Source organism: Oculina patagonica, chromosome 9 (assembly GCF_052425735.1).
Source record: "Oculina patagonica isolate OP01 chromosome 9, crgOcupat, whole genome shotgun sequence".
Taxonomy (NCBI): domain Eukaryota; kingdom Metazoa; phylum Cnidaria; class Anthozoa; order Scleractinia; family Oculinidae; genus Oculina; species Oculina patagonica.
Window position 1 is genome coordinate 19,321,185 of NC_135766.1, and position 11,603 is coordinate 19,332,787.

Sequence of the window (11,603 nt, forward strand, 5' to 3'; positions counted from 1 at the left end):
TTAAAGTTGCAAAATAAATTTGGTGCAACAACCGCTGACCATAATATGCACGGACTGGTAAGTACGTAGTGTAGTCATCATATAGTGGTTTGACTAAATTCTATATAGGGATATTAATAGAGGGGATACAGAGCCCTAAGTAGCTATACACGGCTATACATAGCTATATACGGCTATAAATAGCCGTTCATAGCCCTACATAGCCCTACATAGCACTACATAGCCCTGCATAACCGTACATAGCCCTACATAGCCCTACATGGCCCTACATAGCCGTACATAGCCCTACATAGCCGTACATAGCCCTACATAGCCCTACATAGCCCTACATAGCCCTACATAGCCCTACAGAGCCCTACATAGCCCCGCATAGCCCTACATAGCCCTACATAACCGTACATAGCCCTACATAGCCCTACATAACCGTACATAACCGTACATAGCCCTACATAGCCCTACATAGCCGTACATAGCCGTACATAGCCCTACATAGCCCTACATAACCGTACATAGCCCTACATAGCCCTACATAGCCGTACATAGCCCTACATAGCCCTACGTAGCCCTACATAGCCCTACCTAGCCGTACATAGCCGTACATAGCCCTACATAACAGTACATAGCCCTACATAGCCGTACATAGCCCTACATAGCCCTACATAACCGTACATAGCCCTACATAACCGTACATAGCCCTACATAGCGCTACATAGCCGTACATAGCCCTACATAGCCCTACATAGCCTTACATAGCCGTACATAGCCGTACATAGCCGTACATAGCCCTACATAGCCCTACATAGCCCTACATAGCCGTACATAGCCGTACATAGCCGTACATAGCCGTACATAGCTGTACATAGCCCTACATAGCCCTACATAGCCCTACATAGCCCTACATAACCGTACATAACCGTACATAGCCCTACATAGCCCTACCTAGCCCTACATAGCCCTACATAACCGTACATAGCCCTACATAGCCCTACATAACCGTACATAACCGTACATAGCCCTACATAGCCCTACATAGCCCTACATAGCCCTACATAGCCCTACATAACCGTACATAGCCCTACATAGTCCTACATAGCCCTACATAGCCGTACATAGCCCTACATAGCTCTACATAGCCCTACATAGCCCTACATAGCCGTACTTAGCCCTACATAGCCCTACATAGCCCTACATAGCCCTACATAGCCCTACATAGCCGTACATAGCCGTACATAGCCCTACATAGCCCTACATAGCCCTACATAGCCCTACTTAGCCGTACATCGCCCTACATAACCGTACATAGCCCTACATAGCCCTACATAGCCCTACATAGCCCTACATAGCCCTACATAGCCCTACACAGCCCTACATAGCCCTACATAACAGTACATAGCCCTACATAGCCGTACATAGCCCTACATAGCCCTACATAACCGTACATAGCCCTACATAACCGTACATAGCCCTACATAGCCCTACATAGCCGTACATAGCCCTACATAGCCGTACATAGCCCTACATAGCCCTACATAGCCTTACATAGCCGGACATAGCCGTACATAGCCGTACATAGCCCTACATAGCCCTACATAGCCCTACATAGCCGTACATAGCCGTACATAGCCGTACATAGCCGTACATAGCTGTACATAGCCCTACATAGCCGTACATAGCCCTACATAGCCCTACATAACCGTACATAACCGTACATAGCCCTACATAGCCCTACATAGCCCTACATAGCCCTACATAGCCCTACATAACCGTACATAGCCGTACATAGCCCTACATAGCCGTACATAGCCCTACATAGTCCTACATAGCCCTACATAGCCGTACATAGCCGTACATAGCCCTACATAGCCGTACATAGCCGTACATAGCCGTACATAGCCCTACATAGCCGTACACAGCCCAAAACAGCCCTACATAGCCCTACATAGCCCTACATAACCGTACATAGCCCTACATAGCCCTACATAGCCCTACATAGTCCTACATAGCCCTAAATAGTCCTACATAGCCCTACATAGCCGTACATAGCTCTACATAGCCCTACATAGCCCTACATAGCCCTACATAGCCCTACATAGCCGTACATAGCCCTACATAGCCGTACATAGCCCTACATAGCCCTACATAACCGTACATAGCCCTACATAGCCCTACATAACCGTACATAACCGTACATAGCCCTACATAGCCCTACATAGCCGTACATAGCCCTACATAGCCCTACATAACAGTACATAGCCCTACATAGCCGTACATAGCCCTACATAGCCCTACATAACCGTACATAGCCCTACATAACCGTACATAGCCCTACATAGCCCTACATAGCCCTACATAGCCCTACATAGCCCTACATAGCCCTACATAGCCGTACATAGCCCTACATAGCCCCACATAGCCCTACATAGCCCTACATAACCGTACATAGCCCTACATAGCCCTACATAGCCCTACATAACCGTACATAGCCCTACATAGCCCTACATAGCCCTACATAGCCCTACATAGCCCTTCATAGCCCTACATAGCCCTACTTAGCCGTACATCGCCCTACATAGCCCTACTAGCCCAACACAGCCCTACATAGCCCTACATAGTCCTACATAACCGTACATAGCCCTACATAGCCCTACATAGCCCTACATAGCCCTACATAGCCCTACATAGCCCTACATAGCCCTACATAGCCCTACACAGCCTTACATAGCCCTACATAACCGTACATAGCCCTACATAGCCCTACATAACCGTACATAACCGTACATAGCCCTACATAGCCCTACATAGCCCTACATAGCCCTACATAACCGTACATAGCCGTACATAACCCTACATAGCTCTACATAGCCCTACATAGTCCTACATAGCCCTACATAGCCGTACATAGCCCTACATAGCTCTACATAGCCCTACATAGCCCTACATAGCCGTACATAGCCCTACATAGCCCTACATAGCCGTACATAGCCGTACATAGCCGTACATAGCCGTACATAGCCCTACATAGCCCTACATAGCCCTACATAGCCCTACATAGCCCTACATAGCCCTACATAGCCCTACATAGCCCTACTTAGCCGTACATCGCCCTACATAGCCCTACTAGCCCTACATAGCCCTACATAGCCCTACATAGCCCTACATAGCCCTACATAGCCCTACATAGCCGTACATAGCCCTACATAGCCCTACATAGCCCTACATAGCCGTACATAGCCCTACATAGCCGTACATAGCCCTACATAGCTGTACATAGCCCTACATAGCCGTACATAGCCCTACATAACCGTACATATGCATAGCCCTACATAGCCCTACATAGCCCTACATAGCCCTACATGGCCCTACATAGCCCTACATAGCCCTACATAGCCCTACATAGCCCTACATAGCCGTACATAGCCCTACATAGCCCTACATAGCCGTACATAGCCGTACATAGCCCTACATAGCCCTACATAGCCCTACATAGCCGTACATAGTCCTACATAGCTATAAATAGCCCTACATAGCCCCACATAGCCCTACATAGCCGTACATAGCCCTACATAGCCGTACATAGCCCTACATAGCCGTACATAGCCCTACATAGCTATACATAGCCCTACATAGCCCTACACAGCTATACATAGCCTTACATAGCTGATGACTGGGTGGTGCATGTAACAGTCTGTCATTTGATCTCACGGAGTATCTTAGAGTGATTTTATTTAACCCGTGAAACAACATCTAACAATTAGTGCTAAATAGTGAAAACTAAACAAAAGAAAACAATGGAATAAGTGTCTAATAGTATCTATTTGAGTAGTAACTATGCGAGATTGGAAGACATAGCTTTAGGCTAAGCAGAGTATATATTGTAAACAAATTAGTCAATAACAGTCCCATGTAACTTTCAGGCAAAACAGCTCACGTTGTTTTTTAGAAAAGCAAAATAAAGGAAGTAAGCCAGTTTGAGTATTGCTGTTGACAGCCCGTTCCTCTGTAAAGAGTGTGTAGTTGTACAGTGAGCAGAAAGATGTGTTGTACAATGGGAGGCTCTACATAGATTGATAACTATATTTTACATGGATAGAAGCTATACACAGCTACACAGCTACACATAGCCGTAACGATAGCAGCACTCAGCTGTACATCATAATACATGGCCATAGCGGCGAGCGAAAGATAAAGGAAAGGAACCACTGGTCATTTTTTTTCCTCTCGCCGTTCTTTGCGTTGATTCACAACAGGCTACCCAATGTACGGCTATGTGTAGCTATGTGTAGTTGTGTACAACTACACATAGCTACACATATTGCGTAGCCTGTTAGATGCCAAGTTTTTTGGCTGGTATGGAGTGAGAAATTGAAGGAGCATTAGTGAGACCCAGAGGAGTAACTTCTAGAGGTGTCTGGGGGTATATTCCCCCCCCCCCCCCCCCAAAAAAAGAAATAATATTAAAAATGTAAGTTTGCAGGGAAGCAATTTCCTTCATTATGGGCAAGCGTTTGTTGTTTTCTGCAACTCTTCCCTACTCGAATAGCGTTCATCTCTACCAAAGCACAGCTGAAAGAATAACTTTATTTAAATTAATAAGACTTTTTCCTCAAGTTGTAGTATTTAAAAAAAGCGTGATTTTTTGTCTGAATGGCGTGGTTGCGTGAGATTTGGTCAAAAAAAAAGAGCGAGTCTCACGCCAACAGCGTTAGACTTGGCATCTACCTACTAATTTTAGCTATTTTTTATGAGAGAGTTTTCAGCGTTTTAACTATTCAGTGCCGGACTTAAGAACATAACATTATAGAGCGCAAAATATGCTGGTTTAGTTATGTACTGACACGCTTCCCATTCCCATTTTTTGTCCAGTGAAAATAAAGGCAAGCCAGTCAAAATAGGCAAATCCCAGTTCCTATTTTAACCCTTAGGGACCCTCATATAACTATATGCCGAACGATGGAGCATTTGGATTTCTACAAGGCAAATTCATTTCATTCAATTTTCAGTTTCCTGGCCTCACTTATTAATCTTCTGGGGTTGCGTCTATTGGCGAGTTCATTCTATCTAGCTTTTTGATAAAGGACCCATAAAGCTAAATTAAATATTTCTTTCTGCGTTAGTTTTCTTCTTATCAAAACGAATGGCAAATATCCGAATCTGTATTTTGAGCAATTCCCGAAACATCCTTTTGTTTCTCAGCTGCATTTTTGATAATGAAATTAAAAAAAGCTGTTTTAAATACTCGAGTATTAACCATTAATTTAACGACTTGAACTCAAATCGTATTCTGTCAGCAACGAGGATTAAACGAGGGTCTCAGAACAAGGATTAATTCTCGTTTTGTATTTTACCATATATAATCGGAGTACAGTGGAACCCCGTTAATACGGACACCAAGGGGACAGGCCAAATTGTCCGTATTAAAGTGCCTATGAAGTAAAAAATAATTGCTGTTTATTTTAAAGGCTTTTCAAAATAAAGAAGAATGGCGTTTTCCTTTTTGCAATATTTTTTTTCGTTTTAGGGATATTTACGTTTTTATATTATGCAAATGAGGAAAGTGATGACGTCATTAATTGTTCCACAAAAAGATGAAGCACTGAATCAAGAATATCTCTTGGAATATTTGAGCTGTGTTCTTCAAACTTGGCACGATTAATGTACACCACAAAAGACACCAAATGACACCTGTCGTGCCGTTGCCATGGCAACAGTTTTGCTGCAAATACCTATTTTAATTAATACTGATATCCCCAGTTTTTGCTTAATCAAAGATGATCCACTCCCAACAAGCTAATGAGGAGAGTTAGGGTAATAGGGCATTATGTGTGTTCCAAGCTGGACCCTCTGTCCCACTTTAAAGGGTTGCAAATTGAGATATTTGGTTTATGACAGAAAGAGCCTGGAACCAAGAGTGTTGCCATGGTTACATCATAGTATAAGCCATCTTGCACCTCTAAGAAAGGTCACTACTGATGCCAAGTTTCATAAATATCGCCTTTATATTTTCAGAGATATTCTCGATTTTGTGATCTATCTTTGAGTGGAACAATTTATGACGTCACCACTTTCCTCATTTGCATAACACAAAAACGTGAATATCTCCTAAACGAAAGAAAATCTTTCAAAACGGTAAACGCCATTCTTCTTTATTTGTAAAAGTCTTTCAAATAAGCGTTAATTAATTTTTACTTCATAGGCACTTTAACGGGGTGTCCGTATTAAGCGGGGTCTCAGGAAAAAGTCACGGATACATGTTTTATCGACACAAAGACGAAGGCAAACGTTTTTACAGCAACAAAACGTTGTTTAATTGTACTGTTACCGTAACAGATGCAAACTGTGAACCCTGACAGAAATGAATAGTTTTTACGAAAACCTTACGATCTAGTCATACTTCGAACTAAACTTTATTAAACTCAACAATTGAATTATTTGAAAATGTCGCAACTTTACTATATACAAGAAAAAAAACGCATCAAAGCAACCGAACGTTTTCTATAAAGTTTCCTTTGTAACTTAAACTCCAGATCTGACCGTAACCGTTATTAAACTGAACAAACTCAAGTCGGTAACGTTACTTTAAAAGGAAGCTTTCAGCTTGAGGCACAACCAGGCCGACTAAAACCTTTGCAAGTCACACTATTAGGTTACTGATAGTCTTAAAATCGTTTTAACTCATCGCATTCTGTCATTTTTTGACCAGGGTAAAGTAAGAAAATAATTGCGACAATGAAAATTGACAGTTCATAGATAAACAGTGTCCGTAAAGCGGGGTTGACAATGTATGACAGTTTGTCATTGGGGACACGGAAAAGTGTCCGTGTGTCCGTATTAAGCGGGTTAATTTTAAAGAAAATGTATTAGGTTTACGTCGGGACCAACGAAACTGTCCGTAATACCGAGGTGCACCGTATTAAGTGGGTGTCCGTAAAGCGGGGTACCACTGTACAAATAAATTGAATGCTCAAGAAGTTTCCCCTTGCAACTATCCAGTCATTATTGGAGTGATACGTTAGCGACTACCACATGTAAGCTTCAGCCTGTTCACAATTTGCAGCCAGGTTTGTTTTGATCATATGATCATATTTGTGCAGTTTCAAGATCACATTGATGGCTAGATGTAAATCAAAGACTGCTGGTCAATGATCCGGGTCGTGCTATTTTTGAGACAATTAATGTACTTGGTCTACTATCCCTGACAGCGAAGAAGACAAAGAGGCAGCCTTAAATGACTCCATCTTGCAGAATTGCTGCCAGTCAGCGCTCCTTTAAATATCGTGGTGTAAAAACAGGGGCGTATCTGCCTACATGCAAAGTACGCAACTGCTTATCAGAATTTCCCTTTAATTTACATTAAAGAAGAAATGCAAAGGGTTTAAAAGTAGTGTAATTTTTCTACGCGTTATGGTGTTTTTTCTCTAAACTTTTTCTGACCGATGATTTGGTAGGAACTTTACGAGCGCGCAAAGGGAATGGCAGCCGAATGTGGATAAAACAACAAATGCCGCGTCAATGGGGGAGTATCAGCAGACACGCCCAAGCAGTACTGGCGCAGAGCTGTTTTACCACTTGTGGACCGTATGGAATAATTTAAACAAGGATATCAAGAAAATGACAGACATAATTTGTACATTGACTCTCATATAGCATTTCATTTGTACATAGTTTCTCTTAGTATTTTTTATTACATATATTATGTTTTATTTTGTTATTTTAATATTGATGCTGAGAAACACTTATCAGGGATGCTCATAAGCAAAGGACTCTTGGTTTTAGGCCATCGTAACTTCATTAAAAATATGAAACAAACAGCGGTAAACAGCGGATGCTCAATCAAGAGAATGTATGTTAAGTCAAAACGTATTATGAAAATTAAAGTTAAAATTTGGGTCGTAACTTCAATGGAACGGTTAGCTATGTATAGCTATGTACGGCTATGTACGGCTATGTATAGCTATGTAGGGCTATGTAGGGCTATGTACGGCTATGTAGGGCTATGTAGGGCTATGTAGGGCTATGTATAGCTATGTAGGGCTATGTAAGGCTATGTAGGGCTATGTAGGGCTATGTAGGGCTATGTACGGTTATGTAGGGCTATGTAGGGCTATGTACGGTTATGTAGGGCTATGTAGGGCTATGTAGGGCTATGTAGGGCTATGTACGGCTATATAGGGCTATGTAGGGCTATGTAGGGCTATGTACGGTTATGTAGGGCTATGTAGGGCTATGTAGGGCTATGTAAGGCTATGTACGGCTATGTAGGGCTATGTACGGTTATGTAGGGCTATGTACGGTTATGTAGGGCTATGTAGGGTTATGTAGGGCTATGTAGGGCTATGTAGGGCTATGTAGGGCTATGTATCGCTATGTATAGTTATGTAGGGCTATGTAGGGCTATGTAGGGCTATGTAGGGCTATGTAGGGCTATGTAGGGCTATGTATAGCTATGTAGGGCTATGTAGGGCTATGTAGGGCTATGTAGGGCTATGTAGGGCTATGTAGGGCTATGTACGGTTATGTAGGGCTATGTAGGGCTATGTACGGTTATGTAGGGCTATGTAGGGCTATGTAGGGCTATGTACGGTTATGTAGGGCTATGTAGGGTTATGTAGGGCTATGTACGGTTATGTAAGGCTATGTAGGGCTATGTAAGGCTATGTAGGGCTATGTACGGTTATGTAGGGCTATGTACGGTTATGTAGGGCTATGTAGGGCTATGTACGGTTATGTAGGGCTATGTAGGGCTATGTAGGGCTATGTAGGGCTATGTACGGTTATGTAGGGCTATGTAGGGCTATTTAGGGCTATGTAGGGCTATGTACGGCTATGTAGGGCTATGTACGGTTATGTAGGGCTATGTACGGTTATGTAGGGCTATGTAGGGCTATGTACGGTTATGTAGGGCTATGTAGGGCTATGTAGGGCTATGTAGGGCTATGTACGGTTATGTAGGGCTATGTAGGGCTATTTAGGGCTATGTAGGGCTATGTACGGCTATGTAGGGCTATGTAGGGCTATGTACGGTTATGTAGGGCTATGTAGGGCTATGTAGGGCTATGTAGGGCTATGTAGGGCTATGTACGGTTATGTAGGGCTATGTAGGGCTATGTAGGGCTATATACGGCTATGTAGGGCTATGTAGGGTCATGTAGGGCTATGTAGGGTTATGTACGGTTATGTAGGGCTATGTAGGGCTATGTAGGGCTATGTAGGGCTATGTAGGGCTATGTACGGTTATGTATTGCTATGTACGGTTATGTAGGGCTATGTACGGTTATGTAGGGCTATGTAAGGCTATGTAGGGCTATGTAGGGCTATGTAGGGCTATGTGCGGTTATGTAGGCTATGTAGGGCTATGTACGGTTATGTAGGGCTATGTAGGGCTATGTACGGTTATGTAGGGCTATGTAGGGCTATGTAGGGCTATGTAGGGCTATATAGGGCTATGTAGGGCTATGTAGGGCAATATAGGGCTATATAGGGCTATGTAGGGCTATGTAGGGCTATGTAGGGCTATTTACGGTTATGTAGGGCTATGTACGGTTATGTAGGGCTATGTACGGCTATGTACGGTTATGTACGGCTATGTAGAGCTATGTAGGGCTATGTACGGTTATGTATTGCTATGTACGGTTATGTAGGGCTATGTACGGTTATGTAGGGCTATGTAGGGCTATGTAGGGCTATGTAGGGCTATGTGCGGTTATGTAGGCTATGTAGGGCTATGTACGGCTATATAGGGCTATGTAGGGCTATGTAGGGCTATGTACGGTTATGTAGGGCTATGTAGGGCTATGTAGGGCTATGTAGGGCTATGTACGGCTATGTAGGGCTATGTAGGGCTATGTAGGGCTATGTACGGTTATGTAGGGCTATGTACGGTTATGTAGGGCTATGTAGGGTTATGTAGGGCTATGTAGGGCTATGTAGGGCTATGTAGGGCTATGTATCGCTATGTATAGTTATGTAGGGCTATGTAGGGCTATGTAGGGCTATGTAGGGCTATGTAGGGCTATGTATAGCTATGTAGGGCTATGTAGAGCTATGTAGGGCTATGTAGGGCTATGTAGGGCTATGTAGGGCTATGTACGGTTATGTAGGGCTATGTAGGGCTATGTAGGGCTATGTACGGTTATGTAGGGCTATGTAGGGCTATGTAGGGCTATGTACGGTTATGTAGGGCTATGTAGGGCTATGTAGGGCTATGTACGGCTATGTAGGGCTATGTAGGGCTATGTAAGGCTATGTAGGGCTATGTACGGTTATGTAGGGCTATGTAGGGCTATGTACGGTTATGTAGGGCTATGTAGGGCTATGTAGGGCTATGTCGGGCTATGTACGGTTATGTAGGGCTATGTAGGGCTATTTAGGGCTATGTACGGCTATGTACGGCTATGTAGGGCTATGTAGGGCTATGTACGGTTATGTAGGGCTATGTAGGGCTATGTAGGGCTATGTAGGGCTATGTACGGTTATGTAGGGCTATGTAGGGCTATGTAGGGCTATGTACGGTTATGTAGGGCTATGTAGGGCTATGTAGGGCTATGTACGGTTATGTAGGGCTATGTACGGTTATGTAGGGCTATGTACGGTTATGTAGGGCTGTGTACGGTTATGTAGGGCTATGTACGGCTATGTACGGTTATGTAGGGCTATGTAGGGCTATGTAAGGCTATGTAGGGCTATGTAGGGCTATGTACGGTTATGTATTGCTATGTACGGTTATGTAGGGCTATGTACGGTTATGTAGGGCTATGTAGGGCTATGTAGGGCTATGTAGGGCTATGTAGGGCTATGTGCGGTTATGTAGGCTATGTAGGGCTATGTACGGTTATGTAGGGCTATGTAGGGCTATGTACGGTTATGTAGGGCTATGTAGGGCTATGTAGGGCTATGTAGGGCTATATAGGGCTATGTAGGGCTATGTAGGGCAATATAGGGCTATATAGGGCTATGTAGGGCTATGTAGGGCTATGTAGGGCTATGTACGGTTATGTAGGGCTATGTACGGTTATGTAGGGCTATGTACGGTTATGTAGGGCTATGTACGGCTATGTACGGTTATGTACGGCTATGTAGAGCTATGTAGGGCTATGTACGGTTATGTATTGCTATGTACGGTTATGTAGGGCTATGTACGGTTATGTAGGGCTATGTAGGGCTATGTAGGGCTATGTGCGGTTATGTAGGCTATGTAGGGCTATGTACGGTTATGTAGGGCTATGTAGGGCTATGTACGGTTATGTAGGGCTATGTAGGGCTATGTAGGGCTATGTAGGGCTATATAGGGCTATGTAGGGCTATGTAGGGCAATATAGGGCTATATAGGGCTATGTAGGGCTATGTAGGGCTATGTAGGGCTATGTACGGTTATGTAGGGCTATGTACGGTTATGTAGGGCTATGTACGGTTATGTAGGGCTATGTACGGCTATGTACGGTTATGTACGGCTATGTAGAGCTATGTAGGGCTATGTAGAACTACTTACGGCCTTGTATAGCGGTGTATAGATATGTACGGCTAGGTAGGGACATGTATAGCTTTTGTATGGCCATGTACAGCTGTTTAGTGCTGTGTATCCTCTCCTATGTATTCCTTATATGGGA